The following is an 18,965-nucleotide window of genomic DNA, read 5'->3' on the forward strand; positions in this document are numbered from 1 at the left end:
GTCCTCTCAATATTGTGCAATCACCAGTTGCAAATCAAGGGTTACTTCACCCAAATGTGTCATGCTATACTGTGCAGCATTAGTGTCTGCGCCCACGCACTACAGTGCGGGATGCCATTGATTGTGCATCCTCGCTAGTGGCAGCCCCATGCTGCCTGCTGCTCCTCCGTGTATCTGGGACAGGGGGGGTATTGCTGCTCCTGCTGGTGGTTTCTACACTGTCCACAGCATCCCCAGCACCAGTTGTGGCCGACTGGCTTGTCAGTAGCACTTCCAGTGCACTGGTGACCCTCACCATCCCCCTTGAGACGTCATTGCTGCAGTGCGTCAGGCCCTCCTGCATTGCCACAGAGCGCCTGCAGAGCAGCGAAGTGGCAGTTGCCAGCCGGTTGACTGCCCGTGTATGATTGTCTCTTCTCTGCCGTTCCCGGCGCCGTGCAGCTCTGTCCGCATGCGTCTTACCTTGTTTGGTGGTGGCTCTGGCAGAGCTGTCAGCATCCCCAATCCCCACGACACTCTCGGGCTCTATTGTGGACTCCACCAGCTCCTCCAGTTCTGTAAGGGCAGGTGCCCTGTTCCTTCCCCCTCCTGTCCGGCTGGCCTCCTTCTGCAGTTCCCCCATCTTCCTCTTCGTGACGATACGTAGGTCGTACCACTGCTTTTTCAGCACGTCTATGTCCCTGGGGGTCACTCCGATTGCATTCACCTGCGCCTGGATTCCCAGCCAGATGTTCCTCTTCTCCGACTCAGGCACTTGCAGGGACTGCTTTCCAAACAGCTTCTGGTGCTGCTTGACCACCTCCTCCACTAGTACCTGCAGTTCCTTTGGGCTAAATTTTTGTTTCCTCCTCCTTTCCCCTCCATCTCTCTCTGTCTCCTGGCTGGACATTGTCAGTTTGAGGTTCACAATCAGGCACTGGCTCCCTTGCTCTGCTCTGCACTCCCAGCCTCTCCAGAGTCTGTTGATTGTGTGCACCTGCCTGGGTGTGGCCACTTCCTGATTGGGTGGGGTTGGCCTTGCACTGGATTGGCTGATTCATCAAGTGATGTATATTTGAATTACTGATTCGGTAAACTCCGATTCGGTATTTACCGATTCGGTAAATACCACCTCGGTATTTACCGATTCGGTAAATACCGATTCATGATTCCAGCCGGTATTTTGGATTCGGTATTCATTTACCGAATTTTACCGATTCGGTAATTTTTACCGATTGTTTACCTACATACTATTTACCGATTCATAATTACCGATTCGGTAAAATTCGGTATCTATGAATCGGTAAATTGTATGTTACCTACATATGGCCCAATATAATCTTATTGTTTAGGTCATTATGTGATCTTAAAAATTGTTGGGTTTTTCCGCTTTTTGCACTTAACCTAGGGCTGTTCTTCCATTTGATTGTTTATAGGGATGGAAGTGTATTTATTACAATCGGTCCAACTGACAGTTTTAAATTATAATTAACATGGATACGTGATGTTTTATCTCTATATTGTATCTTTTATATATATGTTATTGTAGTCTGAATGCATACTTTGATGGTTCATGGAAACCAAATAAAGATCGATTACTACAGTAAAGTGTAATTTGTTGGCAAACAAATTCATTAAATGAAATACTGAGGTATGCAAAATACAGTAGTGACAAACAAGAAATAATGCAGAGAAAGTTTAAGGTGAAATTCATGTTAGCCCAGACGAAGTTGGCTCAGAAAGGTTCAGTCATTTGCAGGAAATCAAGGTGGTATACAAGGTGTTGGTTTACAAGCTACTCAAGGGGGATTTGTTAGGGGTGGAGGTGTTCTGCTTGATACAAATACTGGTATGGATGTTTCAACAAGGATTCCTTGTTATCTTTGTAACAAATTCATGGAGGAAGAGGGTGTGGAGACTAGGGGTGGGCGGAATTTGCGGAATTAACCTCCGCAAATTATCGCGAGATTGCAGAAAATCTCCGCAAACACGCCGGAAATATCGCGAAGATGCGGAAGTTTTTTGCCGCCTGTTCGCGGTATTTTTTGCGTGTTCGCGGGTCGCCAACTTACCCATGCGGTCGCTCATGGGCGCGGCCATCTTGTTTTCACTTGTCCCGCCCTCTGGCGTTGTTTACTTCCTGTTCCGGGTCGCGCAATGCATGTTCGCGGTCGATATTTCCTGTTCGCGATCGCTTTTACTTGATCGCGTTGCTTTTTGCTTGCTCAGGGAGAAAATATCGCGCGAACTTGCCCACGTGGTCGCAACGGGCGCGGCCATCTTGTTTTCCACTCTATTGCATGGTTCTGGGGCCTGATTTTCAATCCTCCCTAAATCTTTTCAATCCTTTGTTTATAGCCACTTTTTTCGGATCTTTATTACTTATTATTTCTCTAACTATTTTCCTGCCTCTATATTTTTGGTTTTTGTGTACCTTTTTTTTTGTTTTTTAGCTACTTTTTCTCTTTGTATTGCCTGCTATTTATTTCCTTTACTCCTTTATTTATTTTACCTTTTCTTTCCCGCCCCGTCCCCAGAACCATGTCCAAGGGCAGGGCTGTTCGCCGGCGCAGCCAGAGCCGCGACCGCCTTCCTTGCGGAAGGCGGCGCCCACAAGGGGTGCATGCACGGGCCTTATTTGGGGAGGCGGAGTTGGCTGCACTAATTTTCTTTGTGCAGCGCCACCTCCCCTCAACCCTGGCAGCAGGTGGCAGGCCTGGGTCCGGGTACGGCCTCCGGGAGCGTCGGCAGCGGTGGGGGAAGGTGCGCCGGGCAGTGTCTCGCATCTCTGGGGTCCGGCGCACCCAGGCACAGCTGACGCACCGGTGGTCCGACATCCTGGACCGTGAGCAGGACCTGCTGGACCTGCTAGGAGTGGAGGTCCCGGGGCTTGGTGAGTACCTATTTAATTATTACAACTTTGTGTCTGTTCTTCTGCTCTATGTTATATATTGCGAATATCTTTTTTTCCTTCCAACCAGATAGAATGTTGCTGCTTGCAATACATTCCAGGTTAATAATGTTTAAAAGTCTTCTGTGATTATGACACAGGTGCTCTTCTGCGCTACTACTAATCTTACTTGTTTGCAGCTTTGCGTTTGCGCTTGCTTAGCGTGATTCTTTACGAGTTTATTTTAGAGAAATTAAGTTACGTAATGCTACAGTGACTCATGTCCACTCCTTACTTTGTCCTGTCACTAATAGATAGGGGCGGATTGATACATAGGTTTAGGTACTTTGTATGAGCTTCTAATTGGTTAGTGGTATGCGTGATGCCCCCTCACTCAGTTACGTGACGTGCTGCTAGTACGCCAGTCTTTAGAACCTTTCTAGTTTGTTCAATGAGTGGAGGTAGGCTTTGCAGTTACTTAGCAGTAGCAGATGAGCATCAATCAAACCAAAATTGTGTATATACAAAAAATGTAGTCATGTTAATGTGTCCTCCATGATTGGATCATACACATTGTTGAGGAATACAGTCGAAATGCATACTTAATGTACAATTGGCATGCCTGGAATAGGTGGGCTAGGTTGGGTGGTAGGTTGTACTAATACTTAGGCTTACTTGTAACTTAGTTTTCTGGAATCAGAATGGAAGAATGGATTACTGTTGATAAATAGTAACTTAAGTAGTCGAACTGCGAATCCCCCGATATTACATGTTGACCAGATGAGATCGGTCAATGTAGTTATTGCAATTGTTTAGATAAGTGTTTTTTGACCGTTGTTGAAAAAAATTGTATTTGCTTAAGTTGACACCATCCATCAATGTTTGTCTTTCTTATATCTTTCCTGTTCATCAGCACCCAGGGGCAGACGGGCAGGGACTGGGCAGTCGGCGGGACAGGAACACCACGAGGAGGACACCGCTGAGGGCTCCTCTGCTGGCCCCAGTAAGTCTTCTTGTTTTTAATAATATTTCTTATTCCATAACTTTTACTGCCCCATTTCTCCCGAACTATAGTGTGTTTCCAAATGCTATTTTTTTACCACCAATTATCCTTCGATCTGTACGGTTTCAAAAAGCTTATCCCTGCCTCCGCTACGATGACTGAGTACTACTACATACTATCAGTCTGTCTGTCTGTACTGTAGTAGCTAGTCTTGCCCAGTGGCACTCTTTGTGAAAGGTTGTAATATAAAACTCATATTCACCAGTAGCTCGTACAATCCGTTGGGTCGTTGTCTTGTACTACTTTTTACTCTTGTTGATGTTTAGGCTTTGAAAATTCACAGCAACAGCCCTACCAGATTTCTTAATATTTTGATATGATACCCTATAGGACATACAACTGTTGTAGGGATCTTGCACATACATTTGCACCAGAAAATAGGATGTTGGTGATGGTAGGTTGGACCTTCCTTGCACACCTCAATCAGAAATTCCGCACCCACCACAATTCCACTGCTTGACTATAGTACTGTCTTGTCATACCTATTAGGTCTCGGAACCCTCCCCCCAAGACAACCAACAAGTAGACAACCCAGAACATTAACACACCCAACCTCTGTCGTGGAAGCAATTCACATGCACACCCTTACTTTAATTTGCTCAATCGTGTAAGTTAGTCCACTCCACACCAAATACCACGAAGTCTATGTAAGTTTAAAATTTTTATTTCAATTTGAGAAGGTCTGTACACTGTTATCTTAGCAGCACCAACCGGCAAATCAATAACATTAAAACAAAATACATTGTTACACTAATACAGTTGGGAATTAAATCATGATAACTGAAGTGGTGGAAGGCAGCACCACCATCCCATAGCAATTTAGTTTATATACATTTATAAATGAAGATGTGAGTGAAGGGACCCCTCACCTCAGAAGAACCTAGTACTGGTAGTTGGTGCATCGTTCAGAAGCTCTGGTTCGTAGAAGCGAATCTTGCGTCTGTAATGCGAAAAAAGAAATGGTGTGCGTTAGTATATTGCAACTTGCAAGCATTTCTCAGCCGTGCCAAAAAGTGTAGCATCTATGGATAAGCAATATGGACTAACAGTAACAGTAGTACACCAGTTCTTCCTAAAAAAGTGGCTGGTTAATGTTTGTTGACCGCCTGTACGCAGCGCGTAGACTAGACAGTAGCAGTGTGAGGCAGGTCATGTGGGCTCAAAGGTGTCTTAAGAAGCTGCAAGGTAAAGGTAACGTCACATGTGCATGGCTAGGGCTAATCAAGCAAATGCTACAATGATCATATAACTTAGTGTCTACTCTACTACTACCTGATTTGTACTAGTGATTTATGTTAGTATTAACTCATTTTTCAACCTTGCTACTGATCAATAGGGGGGAGGTGTATATGTTGCCTAATAAATGTGTAATGTTTTCTAGGCGCACTACCGACCACCATTGCTGGGGCCAGCGAAGGCGACGCCGAGGGCGAGGATGCGGCAGTTGCAGATAGCAACGGAGGGGGAGTGGCAGCACCAGTGGCAGGCGGTGGTAAGTTAGATTCATAATCTTTAACTATTGTTGAACTTGACAGCACACTCACTGCAAAGGTGTACTGTATGTCTATGTATACTGTAAAGTTGTGAATTAGGGCCCCATTAGGATGGTGGGCGTATTGCCCCCGCCGGGCTGGCTGGAATTCACTGCCGTCACAGCAGGGGCAAACCTCCCGCCATCCCTGTAGAAAATATTCAGACATGTCTAGGCGGAAAAGGGTTCAATATGGCGGTGGTGTCTCTCTCACCACACCGGCAGCCATATAATCTGCATTTTGGAATGCCTTTGCGTGGCGGCATTACCGTCCGCCACGGAAAGGCATGCACACATTGCAGAGTATGCTTGGGGGCCCCCATGGAGGGTACCTACCGATGCTATGGTACCCCCCGACTTTCAAAGCAAAACGTGACAGGCTCCGTGCGAGGCCCGTCATGTTGTGCTTGGAAAAGCAGCACAACATTTTAGCATTGCTTTCAGCAAAGCCAACCAGAATTTAAAATTAAAATAACAGGGTGCGCCCGCCACTGTGCCGGGCGCATCATCCTAATTAATTGTCCCCACGGGACCCCCACCCTTTTTAGCAGTCGGATGGCGGGCGGACAAAGTCCGCCCGCTATCCGATGTCGTAAGTAAGTATGAGTTCTTGGGGACGTTTGAAGAGTGAACTAGAAGACTAGAATTCCCTTTAATTGGTATAGGACTAGGAGCCAGAGTATTGAGTAACCAATGGCCTCATCTATCTGATTTCAACTCCGCTTTGAAAGTTTTATGGAGAAGAGCACCTGGTGCACTGTTCAACTAAAAAGTGTAAGACAGGTGGAAGGAAGAAGGACGGGCGACATTTAAAATGTTATGTACTACTGTGCTTTATTTTATAGTGCTACTCTACCATGCCACTATGTGTATAAATAATTACCTTGTCCTACTGTTTTATTAAGACTATATTTTACAATTGTCGTGTTTTTTTCTTTTTGATACACAGCTACTCCGAAAATCAACCGCAAGGAGTTGGCCGCCAAGGCACGGCGCCGGAAGCTGGAGGCAATCCAGCAGGAATACCGGCGGCTGGTGGTCCTAGCCGAGGAGGAGGAGGAGAGTGCAGCAGCAATTGAAGCCTCCTCCAGTGCCCCGGGCCCCAGCCACCGCCCTCCAGCGGTACGGCGCCACCGTCTGGCGGCTGCCCGCCGCCACCGTGCCATCTCCGGTGCCCCCCCCCACTGTGGTTGCAACTGCCGCGGCCTTAGACGCCGCGTCGCCCATTTAGAGGACCAGATTCGTGTCCTCCTCCAGTCCCGCCCCACCAGTTAGTCCCTGTCACTGCCCCTTTTTTAATTCCTGTTTGTTTCCTCACTCGTTTGGGCGTTCTCTATTTCTATGGACAGTCGTTGGGGTTAGGGAGGGGGGTGGGTCAGCTTTTGTGGGTTTAGTTTATTTGTTAGGGTCAATTAAATATATTTTTCTATGTTACATGCAATGTTGTTAATGTTTTGTAGGTGGGGTAACTGTTTTACATCACACTGTTTCTTTGCTGGTGCATGGCCGCCCATAGCGTGTGTTTGATTTCAATAATTTGCTGACTGTATAAGACACAAACAGATAGATGCGACACACCTCACTCATTGACTGGTCCTACTATGCATTCTTTGGAGTGGTGTTTGAAACTGACATCATTGACATGTCCATTATTGATTCTGCCTCCCCCAAACTTCTCTCTTACCGGTGCTTGATGTTTATGTCCAACTGTGGCACAGCACTGGCTGCATGGTGAAGATGGTTTCCTTTTTCATACATGCCATGATTGGGGTGGTGGTGGTAGTATAGTAGTAGTATACACTGGCAGGGTAGCAGCATTTCCAAAAAAAGAAAAGGAGATAGTCAATCGCCTTTGAGAGACTGTTAGAGGAGTAGTTGAATGAAGTACATCACAGAATTTACCGAGCAACAATTATATGTTCAAATATTTGACAAAAAAAATGAATGCTGGATATTATGAGGATAGCCTACTAGACAGAGTTACAAACTATAGTTTTGTCGACTTGGCTATGCCTACAGTCTAACAGTTAGTGCTGTATATGAGGAATGACAACAAACAAATCAAATCAATGCCGGCAATTCATGCTGAGGTATATGTTCCTTTGTTAAATAAAATAACCTGTGAAATATCCTACTCATGGGTGGGCAAGCAGAAGAAGATCATCGCTCTGCATTGAAATTGAAGTAGTGTTGCTTTCACCACATCCGCCCCAGCAAGTGTGTGATTAAGTATTGGTGTACTTTTAATTTAGTTACACCTCGACAATAAGTCACACAGCCCGGGGGAAGAGGGTTAGGGTCCGTTGATTGGATGGGAAGGGGGATTTTGGGAAAGGTTTGACATAGAAAAACAGTATGCATACATAGACAAACAAACGACAATCATTGAAGACTACCATACCATATCCATTCCATATGTTAAGGTATAAAAAAGGAAATGCATGCATGATGAGACCCGGATTACATACACTTCTATTTCTTGTTCTGTTCCGGCCTTAAAACTTTAACAGATAGCAAATAGAAATTTTAAATATTGGTAGTGAAGAATCGTAAACACAGAGAAAACGTAATGATGATTGATAATAACAACTCCAAGAACACACTGTTGTAAAGAATGTATACAAGATATTAATCAAATTTTTTAAAAGAAGTGAAAAGTGGATACTGTTACTGTCTTATCCTGGTCAAAAATGTGGACTGGTTTTTTGCATCTCGGCATTCCTCTTGCTCCTCTCGTCCATCAATCTAGGGTGTGTCGCCTCACCACTCGCCACTGCCCGGCTGGAATAAAAAGGTGATTGATTGGTAAGGTAATTAATATGCATTGTAATGTTTTACAAAGTTTTGGACAAGGCCCGGCCTGTAATTTTAGATTGAAAACCAAAGGGGATATTCAGAAAGAAAGTGAAAACAAATGCACAAGTGATGGTGTAGTGCAACAAGAACACTTTCCGAGGTGGCATGTATGCATATGCATCATCTCTACTGTAGTCTGTTTCCAGCATAGACCTTCAACAGTAACAGGAGAGATCAGGCCCACAGTGCTTACCATTAGCACATCCTACGTTACCACTTTAGAGTCCTTTTTTTTTTCTCTCAAAGAGTTGGACAAACGCAAAGCACATTATCCATTCCAGACATAGCATTTTACAGTTAAAGTTAGTAAAATCAATGCACTGCAGTCATCCCACCGCTACACTCTATTCAACTTCTACACAGACATTTGGGTGTGCTGTGGTTGTGGTTCACGTGTTTACCTTTAGGCTTTTCCGTTTTATGCCACTCATGAAACATCCTCCTGACTTCATCATCAGCTCTGATACTTCTACTGACTGAAGATCGGCCTGCAGTACAAGTGTAATTTTTAGAACACAACAAGAGTAGAAATATAAATATTACTGACTTGAGTCATTCTTTATTGTGTACAGAAAGATAGATTAACACTAGTACACTTTGACATCATTCACTTTGTGCACAACAAACAACGCCAACACAAAGATCAATAGCTCAGAGTCAGGTGTCCAATGCATGCCATTAATTATCATCATTTATTACCTGTTACTTCTCATCTTAAGTTAACGGGCCGTCTCTTTCGCCATCATCATGACGGACGGTGCTGTTTAAGTCACAGTCATTTGCATTGCGCAGCAGATTGAGTGAGTGCCCTTCCTGTATTGAATTAAAAGCAATGTATCACCAAGATGCAGGAGAGAAGTACACATTTCTTGTTTGCCAGAAGAGGAAAATTAGTAATTACTAGTGTGTTCTGTAGAAAGTTGATTAGTGGCAGTGCACAATTACATCAATTCATGCGAAACACACCACAAAATCTACATCATTCAGTCTGCTATTCTGCGGCCAATGCATGGCATCAATCATTACCTGTTGCATCTCATCTCGTTAACGCTGCAGGCCGTCTCTTTCGCCATCATCATGATGGACGGTGCTGTTAAGTCACAGTCATTTGCATTGCGCAGCAGATTGAGTGAGTGCCCTTCCTGTATTGAATTAAAAGCAATGTATCACCAAGATGCAGGAGAGAAGTACACATTTCTTGTTTGCCAGAAGAGGAAAATTAGTAATTACTAGTGTGTTCTGTAGAAAGTTGATTAGTGGCAGTGCACAATTACATCAATTCATGCGAAACACACCACAAAATCTACATCATTCAGTCTGCTATTCTGCGGCCAATGCATGGCATCAATCATTACCTGTTGCATCTCATCTCGTTAACGCTGCAGGCCGTCTCTTTCGCCATCATCATGATGGACGGTGCTGTTAAGTCACAGTCATTTGCATTGCGCAGCAGATTGAGTGAGTGCCCTTCCTGTATTGAATTAAAAGCAATGTATCACCAAGATGCAGGAGAGAAGTACACATTTCTTGTTTGCCAGAAGAGGAAAATTAGTAATTACTAGTGTGTTCTGTAGAAAGTTGATTAGTGGCAGTGCACAATTACATCAATTCATTCATGCGCAACACACACAACAAAATCTACATCACTCAGTCTGCTTTTCTGCGGACAATGCATGGCATCAATCATTACCTGTTGCATCTTATTTTCAGTTAATGGCCAGTCTCTCTCGGCTCTGAAGGAGGATAGCTATAGAAGTCATCAGATTCATGGTCCACTTGTTTTGGAAGGACGAGGAAAGTTTGAATTTGTTGTTACCATCATCCAATCATCATTCATGAGGGAAATGGAATTGACCAGGAGATGCAGTATGATCGAGCGGAGGAGCTGGATTCTGAGGACTGTAGTGTCAAATGGCAGACACCTGAAACTTGTATCTTAAATTAGAAGATTAGAAGACGGTGATAATGCATTGGTTGCGATTCACAAGTTTATAACCGGAACAACAGACACAAACAAAGGGGGAAAAAAGGGAGGAAGACAGTAAGTGCGAGCCTAATTGTCAGGGAAGTATAGCTCGTCCTCAAACTCTGGGGGATCTTCCAGTAGTAGGTAATCATCTGACACAATACTACCGTCACCTGAGCCGCTGTCCTCATCTTCCTCTGTTGATTCATGCATTGTGTAATTCGGTGGTATGAAGTGCTGATTCATTTTGATCATTGTTAACCTCTCCACGTTTTTGGGAGATAGACTGGTCCTTCTCAAGGTTACAATGGAACCAGCAGCACTGAAAACACGTTCGGAAGAGACACTTGCGACAGGGCAAGCCAGATAGCTTATCGCCAGCCTGCTGAGCTGTGGCCATTCAGACCTTTTCCTATACCAATACTGCACTGGGTTTTGATCAACGTACACCTCTGTTGGATCGTCCAGATAGGCCTGGACCATCCGCTCAATGTTCAGGGTTGCTGCTGGTAAGCTTTTGTGCTGTTTTTTCTGTGCATCAGCACTGTGCTTACGGCCCATCTTTACATACCAATCTGATAATGATTGTACTCGGCCGAATGATCCAGTTATTGTTTTTGTAGTCGATGGTGATGGTGAGTGTTGCGATTGTGAGCCAACCGCACTGCCCTCAGCCGACGAAGTTGCACTTGATTCTGCATGGCCTGCTTCAGTATCAGTACTTGTTGTGGGTTGATGTGGCGGGCTTTTAATTAGCAGCCCTTCGTTTTCAAACTTGATGGCTGCTTCAGCTATACAACTTTTGTAGTGGGCAACATCAGTGTCGGAAAAAGAACGGAATAGTCCTAATTTTGCACGTGGATCCAGAATTGTGGCACAAATGTAATGGTCTTGTGACAAAATTTTATTTTGTATCCTTACATTTTCTGATAAGCGCCTGGATAAGCTCTCCACCAAGTCATGGGCTTGCCTTCTGTCCTCTACACCTTTGTAGGATTCAGACACATTATTCAGCTCATGCTCTAGCATTTGCAACAATGGGATCGCTTGGCCCATTGTACAGTCCTCCTTGCTGACTTCACGTGTGAAGACCTCAAAAGGAGACAGCATCTCAGTCAGGCATTGAATTAGGGTCCATTGCTCCCTCTGAAGGGTCATGCCTTTAACACTAGCATCACTGCCTTTGTACCAGACATAATCATTGAGTGACCTGTGCTGTTCGTACAGACGATCAAGCATGTAATACGTTGAGTTCCAACGTGTTGCCACCTCCTGGATGAGTGCCTTGACTGGCACCCTACGCTCACGTTGGAAGATCCTCAGCTGCTTCCGAGCTTTAAAAGAATGGCTGAAATGAGTGCATATTCTTCGGCAGATGGACAGTAAATTGCTTACTATGGGTTCTTTTTTCAGAAAGTCTTGCACTATAATGTTTATGCAGTGTGCCAAACACGGAACCCTGAAATAGGAACCAAGTTCCATGGCCTTAAGTACATTACTGCCATTGTCTGTGGCAACAAAACCAATACCAAGCCCTCTGGGCTGCAGCCATTCCAAAACCTTGGTGCGAAACTCTTCTAAAATGTTTTCAGCCGTATGAGATTTCTCCATGGCGAACATGGCTACAGTTGCATGTTTCCGAGTACCTTCAAAAATCGCAGCTGTGTCAACAACACCTCGTGCAGATAGTAGATCTTTAACCCCCACAAAAGAGATCCAGTGTGCAGTGATACACATGTAATCTGTGGCTTGGCAACTGGTCCACATGTCTGTTGTCAGGTGGATATTGTGCACAGCACTCTTCTGCAAAGCTTGTCCAACCAATTCCAGCACATCATGATGTAGTGCCGGAACAGCAATTCTTGCGAAATAGGACCGGCTTGGAACTTTCCATTTCGGGCAGATGGCAGACACAAATTCAAGGAAACCCACCCCTTCCACAAATGAAAAAGGAAGAAGGTCCAGCGCTAACATTTTAGCCAGCTTCGCATTGTACAATCGTGCCGTTGGGTGGTTGCGTTGGAACTGCCCCTCCAACCTAAACATGCTGTCAATGGTAGGCTGGCTTACTTTCCTTAGTGGTGCCATTAACCCACTAAGGCTCAACGACACAGATTGTCTCATTGAGGTACTCGCCGCCGGTCGCCTTGGTGTCTCACCCACACTCTGAGTATGGCTCTTACTGCGGTGCCACTCTGATGTTACTGAGGAGGATGTGGGCGTTACCACTGCAGTGACTGCACTACTGGAGACAGGGCTAGAAATGCCTCCCTGTTCTTCACCTGCCACCACAATAATATCGCTCCCTGATTCCTGACCAACTTCAAAGGGTTTAGTTTTCCTACTTTCTTTTAACTTAAGTAGGTGATCCTCCCACACAATAGTGTGGTGTGTTCTGAGATGACTTGCTTGTCCTCCGGTACCATAGTTTGTACCAAGCTTACCACGCCGAACACCTTGCCGACAAATTGCGCATATAGCAACGTTCTCCTCCTTGGCGCTAACAGAAAAGAAGTCCCAAACTGGGGAGGAGAACTTTCTGGCACTGCTGGATGTGCCACTTTCAACACCAGATGAACTTGAGGGGGTCCTTGAAAATATGTGACCCTGTCCACCTACACTGTGACTTTTACTACCACTTCCTACTGAGGTGGTTGAGCTGGATGTAGGTCCCTGCCGGGCCTTGGAAAATATGGCAGCTGGAGGTAGTGGTGGTGTAACCTGTGTTGGTGAGATCCGTGCTGCATCCCGCTCAGTAGCAGCCTTTCTGGATAGGGTTAGAATGTCGGTCTCCAATCCCTTTGGGGCGGGAGTAATGTGCGTGATGACTGGCTCGTCTTCATCAACATCATCACCCCCCTCTTCTACATCTACCTCCATAACTCTAAGTTTTTCTGGGACCTTCCTTTTCAGAAGCAATGTCTTGTGGCGTACTTCACTCTCAGACCGAGCTGGTGGGACCCAAGTGTCATCACGATCATCAGAAGCGGGGCTTGAAGAAGAAGATGATGGACTAAGCCTCCTTTTCCTTGCTGGTGGTCTGGAAGACAATAGATGTTCTGGAACAGTGGTTTGACTTCGCTCCGCTTTGTCTGCAGGAAGCTCGATTTCCTGAAATGCCCCTACGTCAGGAGCAACAACTACTATGGTGGGCTGTTGTGGCGGCTGCTGCTGTTCTGGTTGCGGCGGCTGCTGCTGCTGGTCTGGTTGCGGCGGCTGCTGCTGCTGGTCTGGTTGCGGCGGCTGCTGCTGCTGGTCTGGTTGCGGCGGCTGCTGCTGCTGTTCTGGTTGCGGCGGCTGCTGCTGCTGTTCTGGTTGCGCCGGCTGCTGCTGCTGTTCTGGTTGCGCCGGCTGCTGCTGCTGTTCTGGTTGCGCCGGCTGCTGCTGCTGTTCTGGTTGCGCCGGCTGCTGCTGCTGTTCTGGTTGCGCCGGCTGCTGCTGCTGTTCTGGTTGCGCCGGCTGCACACTGATCTGCTGAGTTTGCGCCTGCGTTGAACTTGATTGTGTACTACTTTGCGGTAATGACATTTCTTCAACACCGCTGCCCGTTAGTAGACTGGCTACCTCTGCGACAGTAAAGCCCTTGGGCCTAGGTTGGTGGGGTTGCTGGACCGCTGTGCTGCTCCCAGCTTGGTTCCCGGACAACGCTTTGGTGCCAAAAAAAACCTTGGCCGGCACACCACCAGTCGTGGTTAATGGCACTTCCTTTTTCTGTTCCTTCTTCTCACCAGCAACTTTCTTGGTACTGGACCTGGTACCTTTCTTTGGGGCCATCTTATTCCGACGTCAGGCAGGAGGCAGATGCACAACAAGTTCTGGTCACACGTGGGCGTGATGCGCAGCAGGACTTCTGTCTGGCTGGCAGTACAACGGGTAGCCAGGTGATGCCGATGACACCTCCTACTCTGTCTTTTGTGCACCTAAAAGCAAAGAAGACAGGAGAAGAACATCAGTGAAATGTTGCATTTGTTTTTGTGGTTCAGTTACTTAGTACTGTACTAGTGCAAACAAAAGATAGTCTAGCCATTTATGAATTTTTTTTAACTAGAGCTATGTTATACTACTAGTACTGTGTACAGCCACACTACACTCTCAGGAAGGTGATGTCTAAAAATTCAACAGATCACATAGAAAACACTTGATCAATAAAGCTGTGGCTACCTGCTCTGGTAGCAGTGGATGAAAGCAGGCCTGCTGGCAGACAAGGCCAGGCAAGCTTGCAGGCCTAGGCCTCAAAATGGCCACCAGCCACATGTCCAGGCCCAACAACATCAGCAAGGCCACCCCAAAAAACACACTTCCCCAACTCAATCCAATGCCATCCATGCCCAAAATGATGTCTAAAATCAACAGAACACACAGAAAACAGTAGATTACTAAAGCTGTGGCTACCTGCTCTGGTAGCAGTGGATGAAAGCAGGCCTGTTGGCAGACAAGGCCAGGCAAGCTTGCAGGCCTAGGCCTCAAAATGGCCACCAGCCACATGGCGAGCCCCAACAGCATCAGCAAGGCCACCCCAAAAAACACACTTCCCCAACTCAATCCAATGCCATCCATGCCCAAAATGATGTCTAAAATCAACAGAACACACAGAAAACAGTAGATTACTAAAGCTGTGGCTACCTGCTCTGGTAGCAGTGGATGAAAGCAGGCCTGTTGGCAGACAAGGCCAGGCAAGCTTGCAGGCCTAGGCCTCAAAATGGCCACCAGCCACATGGAGAGCCCCAACAGCATCAGCAAGGCCACCCCAAAATACACACTTCCCCAACTCAATCCAATGCCATCCATGCCCAAAATGATGTCTAAAATCAACAGAACACACAGAAAACAGTAGATTACTAAAGCTGTGGCTACCTGCTCTGGTAGTAGTGGATGAAAGCAGGCCTGCTGGCAGACAAGGCCAGGCAAGCTTGCAGGCCTAGGCCTCAAAATGGCCACCAGCCACATGGCGAGCCCCAACAGCATCAGCAAGGCCACCCCAAAATACACACTTCCCCAACTCAATCCAATGGCATCCATGCCCAAAATGATGTCTAAAATCAACAGAACACACAGAAAACAGTAGATTACTAAAGCTGTGGCTACCTGCTCTGGTAGCAGTGGATGAAAGCAGGCCTGCTGGCAGACAAGGGCAGGCAAGCTTGCAGGCCTAGGCCTCAAAATGGCCACCAGCCACATGGAGAGCCCCAACAACATCAGCAAGGCCACCCCAAAATACACACTTCCCCAACTCAATCCAATGGCATCCATGCCCAAAATGATGTCTAAAATCAACAGAACACACAGAAAACAGTAGATTACTAAAGCTGTGGCTACCTGCTCTGGTAGCAGTGGATGAAAGCAGGCCTGCTGGCAGACAAGGCCAGGCAAGCTTGCAGGCCTAGGCCTCAAAATGGCCACCAGCCACATGGCGAGCCCCAACAACATCAGCAAGGCCACCCCAAAATACACACTTCCCCAACTCAATCCAATGCCATCCATGCCCAAAATGATGTCTAAAATCAACAGAACACACAGAAAACAGTAGATTACTAAAGCTGTGGCTACCTGCTCTGGTAGCAGTGGATGAAAGCAGGCCTGCTGGCAGACAAGGCCAGGCAAGCTTGCAGGCCTAGGCCTCAAAATGGCCACCAGCCACATGGCGAGCCCCAACAACATCAGCAAGGCCACCCCAAAATACACACTTCCCCAACTCAATCCAATGGCATCCATGCCCAAAATGATGTCTAAAATCAACAGAACACACAGAAAACAGTAGATTACTAAAGCTGTGGCTACCTGCTCTGGTAGCAGTGGATGAAAGCAGGCCTGCTGGCAGACAAGGCCAGGCAAGCTTGCAGGCCTAGGCCTCAAAATGGCCACCAGCCACATGGCGAGCCCCAACAACATCAGCAAGGCCACCCCAAAATACACACTTCCCCAACTCAATCCAATGCCATCCATGCCCAAAATGATGTCTAAAATCAACAGAACACACAGAAAACAGTAGATTACTAAAGCTGTGGCTACCTGCTCTGGTAGCAGTGGATGAAAGCAGGCCTGCTGGCAGACAAGGCCAGGCAAGCTTGCAGGCCTAGGCCTCAAAATGGCCACCAGCCACATGGAGAGCCCCAACAACATCAGCAAGGCCACCCCAAAATACACACTTCCCCAACTCAATCCAATGCCATCCATGCCCTAAATGTGATTGAAAATGAAATATATTCAAAAAACAAAAGGAACAGTTGCTTCATCATGCACACACACACCCATGAGGCCATGCCCATGGCTAGCTCGGGCCTACTACTACAACCCACAAAATTAAAATAAATTAAAAAAAAAAAAAAGGAATGATGATAATTAATTATCAAAAATAAATTGTAGTTACACAACAACTGCAATGCCCACAATCAAACACAACAACCACTTACTTGTAAAATATCCTATTCCAAAAATCCTGAAATCCAATTGCAATGATGCAGCAGACAAAAAGAGAGATCTTTCCAGCTCCAAATCCAAAGGCAGAATGAGCAGGAGATGGACAAAGCACTGGGAGGAGCCTGCTGGACAGGAACAGGAAGTTGGAGAATCTGTGTCACTTCCTCCCTCTCTCCACTTTGTAAAAAAAAAATGAATCCTGGAGTCCTTGCACAAAAAAGGAAAGCCAAATGTGAATGTAAGGAGTTCTTTTCATCCAAAATCAGTATTTGCAGATGGTTTCATGCTGCTAGAGCCGATATTCCTCTCCAAATTGTAAATTTTACATTGTTGAGTTCTCCAGCTTCACATTACTTCCGCCGGCGTGTCGAAAACGATATGATCGCGTTCTCTTCTTTGTCCCTGTCGCGTTGGATATGACGTGTTCGCGGTCTCTTTCTCCTGTTCGCGTTCGATTTCATGTGCCCGCGTCCTCATTCTCTGGCTCGCGATGTAGAATGACATGTTCGAGATCTCAATCTTCTCATACTCGCGCGGTGCATGATCGCGAGAAGAAATACCTGATCGCGCGACAAATGACGTGATCGCGTGAAAAATGACTTGAATGCGGCCGCGAACTCTCGCGAGACAGCGCAAAATGGCTACCAAAATCCAACATCTCGTGGAGAACGCGACCGGGTCAAGAAAACTTGTCGGAGAACGCAGGGATTCAGGTAAGGCGATCGCGCGCGCGCGAGAATGTATTGTTTTACAGCGCGAGCAAGAAAAAAATTATCGCTAAGCTGCGGAATGCGGAAATTTTGACATTTTCGCGCTTTCCGCGGAACGCGAGAATGCCAAAATATCGCAACTTCCGCGAACGGAACGGAATTTTGGCCCAGGCCTAGTGGAGACTTAATCCCTCAGTAGACAGAGTAAACTGAAATGTACAAATGCAGGGAAGAAATCAAATGCAGATGCAAAACATGTCAGTTCAGCAAGAGCTAATGCAAAAACATGTCCCAATAATACCAGTCCCACAAGCCCTGATGGTCCCACAGAGCATGGGAAATCCCAGATTTAATTTGAACCAGCTGCAAACTGTTGCAGGGATTCTGCACAATCACAGAACTATGCTTGAAAATATAGAAACTTAGTAAGCAGGGGCTGAGTCATCCTGCCACTTTAGTACCCATGAGTCCAGGGCCGACTAACTATAGAGTAGCACTTGCCCTCCTAATCACTCACAGACGAACAAGTGATTAGACACCCCAGAGCACAAAACTCCTGACCCTCTCAGGAATCGCTGTGATGGAACACACCCTTTCGCTCTCGCACTCGTACTTGTCCAGAATAAGATCTGACAGAGACACGAGAAAAGTTTAACATGTTTATTTTAACTATTATGCTCTAGTATGCAGTATACATACCACAATAAGTAAGAAGATTCCTAACACAAATACGGTCAGTATAGTAAGTAATCCATAAATGATAAAAGGGTCTGTCATGATATGCAACAGGGTAGACTACCCTCCTCCCCTTCTACAGAAGCAAAGTGAATATATCTCAAAAGATCTCTGGGTGTTTTTTCAGCAGACCCCATACTTTAGCACGCATAGATGTAAGTTCTACATCTCAGGTGTAGTCGAGATCTCTTCTGTGAAAAATGTCTATCCAAGTGTGTATTTGCATGATTGTGCATACCTAAATGACAAAGAGTATGTGTTCCCAAACAACAGCAGCATTTGTGTGTTTGTCTAGGTGCTAGATCCTGACCAAAACAGAATAACAGGGGGCATTGTTATTTGACCTTGTCTTCAGTGTTCAGACTAAATCCCAGGATAGAGCAGAATGCAAAAACAACAGCAGGTTTGGTGCAAAAGTACAGCGTGTCACTAAAAAAATACGTTTATATAGTAACGTGCACAAAGCAGAGAGCAGCCTGCAAAATGCTCATGCTAACATTGGGAAAACGACAAAGGCCCTGCGCAAGACCTATGAGTAGACAGAGTAAATTGAAATGGGCAAATGCAGGAAAGAAATAAAATGCAGATGCAAAACATGCAGTTCAGCAAATGCAAGAGCCAATGCAAAAGCAGGTCCCTATGATGCAAGTCCCACAAGCTCCGATGGTCCCACAGAATATAGGAAATCCTAGATTTAATTGGACCAGTTGCTCAAAGCAAACTTACACCCATTCAAGAATCTGAATAAAAATCCATTTAAACAGTTTCCTGTGTTTGACAATGATGATTATAGCTCCAACAATTCCCAATGACAGTGC

Source organism: Triturus cristatus, chromosome 1_2 (assembly GCF_964204655.1).
Source record: "Triturus cristatus chromosome 1_2, aTriCri1.1, whole genome shotgun sequence".
NCBI classification, from domain to species: Eukaryota; Metazoa; Chordata; class Amphibia; order Caudata; family Salamandridae; genus Triturus; species Triturus cristatus.